We start from the raw sequence: 3,247 nt of genomic DNA on the forward strand, positions 1-3,247 counted from the left end.
TGGTGCCACGTCTTGCTGAACACATGAGAAGCTCTGAATTGTGAAACTGCTGCCTCTTGCAGATGTTACAACAGCAATGGCTGTTGAAAGGCTGCAGGGTGAGAAAATGAGATCTGAGGACAGGAAAGTGGAATTGATTTCATGCTTAGCAAAATGAGGGTTTCAGCAGAGGATCTTTTTGTGGCGAGGCTACAGAATCAGAAGGAACGTTTGTCTGGGCAACTGGGAGATTTACAGTTTTTCATGCAGCCAACCGAGACATTGGGGTTAGCATCATCCCAAATGACTGGCAAAGATTGCTTGTAACTGTCAGTGTAGGACAGGAAAGGCAGGTATAGGTTAGGGAGGGCATCCATCGGTGAGCTCTGACTGGATGTGAGGACCTGTCACACTTGACCAGGTAAGCTACTTGAAGATTTGTCATTTGTTTACTTCTTTTTTTTTTTCTTGTGACTTATCAAATTCTTCCTTGTTTTGAAGAGATGAAGGCTGCAGCACATTCCTGGATCAGAGGACTCCATGTTAGACACCACGACCTGGAGAAGTCCTGTCCTGGATGGCTGTGGTGATGACCTAGACCAAGATGAACTGACCCTTCTACGACGAGGACTTCGCCCAAGATGAACCGACCTTTTCCACCTCTTTTCCACGGGATGTATTCAGGTATGTTCTGTCAGATGGTATTCAATGTTTTATCCCTATTTACTTAATACTAAAGTGTGCTGACTCTTATTTATTTTTGTTTTTTTTTGTTAGATGTTGGACCTTGCCAAACTGTACACATGCCTCAATGGCTGCTACATCACTCTGCCCAACAGGACGTGGTCAACGATTTGTTTTTAAATGGACTTTAACCCCCCCCCCGTCCCCACTGACCCACAACCACACATGACAAAACACTGTACATGTGATGCATCACCACACTAAAATACAGACACTGCTACTTTCAGCCTGTAATGTTAGACATTGAAAACTTGTATTTATTGCCTTCTTTATATGAAGTAAAACTTTTGTTGTTAACTTTATGGTTGACTGGTATTTTTTTCAGTGGCTCTGTGATGAGTGTTGTTTTTGACAAGTTAGTGCTTTGAACTTAAAGATGTGGAATTCTTCTAAAACGAATTGCACTGATCTGTTACTGTAGACTTGGCACCTTTTGACACTGCTCCAAGTGTTCGGTTGATCTTAACCAGAAAACTCAACTGCACCAAGTTTGAAGGTGATCACACCAAAGCTCAAAATGGCCGTTCAACCCAAGATGGAGAATTTACACCAGGTCTGATGCGGTCGCAGAAATCCATAAGTTTTGAGGAATGGGAAAAGCCTCAAAAGGCGATTTACTTCGAGGAAGAATAATAATAAGAATTCCTTCAGTTTCAATTGGGTTCTAAGCACCTTGTGCTCAAACCTTAATAATAATAATAATAATAATAATAATAAGAATTACTCTTACGGTTTCGAAAAGGTTCTACGCACCTTGTGCTCAAACCCTAATGATATCACAGTAATCCAGAGCGGTGTAATATGAAGTGTTGTCTTTTCAAAAAAAACAAAACAAAACACCAGCTAGTTTATTTTATGACTTTATTGCAACTCACAACAGACCTGCATTCACTGCCAGTCATTTATCCTTTAAGCCTATCAGTAATATTTATTCTGTCTTATCCTCTGTTTATTAAGGAACTCTTGATTTCCTATTCCTAACAGCATTTCACCATATATAAATCTTATTAGACTTTGTTTTTCACATTTCTACCGAGATACCAGTGTGAAAGGAGAGAAAAATAACAACCTGCTCTACCACAAAACAACAAGATTGTGAACATTGCAGCTCAACGGCTTTGTGGGCTGTTTTTTGTACTTGAAAATAAATCCCTTAGTAAGTAAAGGGTGCGTTAACAGATAAAAAATTTACCAGATTAAAGTAGTTTACTGTGGACAGCTAATATCTTTATCCTATTTATCCATGCGTTTCAGACAAACTCAGCAATAGTCCATGTGATGGAGAGGAGACATGAAAACACAGACATACAACAATGTTGGAATTCATAATAATGATTATAATAGGATGCTTTAATATAATCATTTGTAGTCATAATGTCTAAAGGCACATGGAGATAACAGCTTTCAGTCATTCTTGGGGATGACTAAATGACCTGAGATTAAATTTGCCAGACAATAAGATATTTTAATGCTGATTTCTGTTCAATTCATTTTTAAACAAGCCTTATCACATTATTAAGAACGTTTTGTTGTCATCTATTTAATCAGTGGGACAATAGGACTTGTTGTTCCTGTCTTGTTCTACAGCGTTGTAACATGGGAAAACAAATGCAATTCATCCGGCTTTAATCACTGGTGCATTGCTGCCATCTTGTGGGTAACCTCAACGACTGCAGAGTTATCAAACCAGTCCCCAAACACAATGGCTAAACATTCATACCATTCATGACATGCCGATAATTATGATTTATTGTGAAGTATATATCGTAAACATTCTGCTAACTGACTTGGTAAAAGTATGTGTAATTAAATATACATGGCAATGTTATTTGGTATATATCTAAAAAATAAATACAAAAACATTAAAAGGATTGAACATGAATAACTTTTAACTTTGAAATAGTTCAGAATAAGAGTGAAGAGGTTGCATGCCTGCACCACCAACAATGCCAATTTTTCCCTTTGCATAGATGTTGTTTTTTGTTATTGGTTAGCAGTGACACCTACTGGTTGGGACGGGGCACAGCATTGGATGAGCAACATGCAGTGCAAACATAGTTAAAAAGCACTTACAGACTGAAGTATGTGCTCTTTTTTCCATTGAAGACAATCACTGCAAACGCAGGTCAAACATCCGTTGCAGTGTGATTCATCTGTCCTGGAGGAAAAAGCTGAGGGAGCAGCTGTATGTTTGACACTGATGTTCAAGATGTTTATTCAAATATGATTCACAAGCATTTCCCGGCAGGCCTTTTCCTCAGCAGACGTCTTTTAGCAGGAATAGCACAGGTTATGTCAGGTAATGAGTTGGAATAAAGTTGAGTTAAGAAGTTGAAACACAAAGGTGGGTGATAATTTATACTTTATAAACACTCAAACCGGACACGGTCATTTTTTGACCCAGGTGTGATTATTTGCTGCCATTAAAAACAGTAGTATCAGCAGTATCACATTAACTCCTTATTTGCACCACTGTGTTGGTGCAAATCCAATATTTACTTTAATCCAGTCATTTACAAGATAC

At 38.4% G+C, this 3,247-nt stretch overlaps 1 long non-coding RNA gene across 1 annotated transcript; it reads left to right on the top strand.

The window, feature by feature from the left end:
• Window positions 1-384: 384 nt before the first annotated feature.
• Window positions 385-785, top strand: LOC122758680. The gene is made up of 3 exons (XR_006358174.1): window positions 385-400; window positions 481-663; window positions 757-785. It is a non-coding gene; the product is annotated as an uncharacterized LOC122758680 (long non-coding RNA).
• Window positions 786-3,247: the final 2,462 nt, after the last annotated feature.

This window comes from Solea senegalensis, linkage group LG21 (assembly GCF_019176455.1).
Source record: "Solea senegalensis isolate Sse05_10M linkage group LG21, IFAPA_SoseM_1, whole genome shotgun sequence".
In the NCBI taxonomy this organism is placed as follows: Eukaryota; Metazoa; Chordata; class Actinopteri; order Pleuronectiformes; family Soleidae; genus Solea; species Solea senegalensis.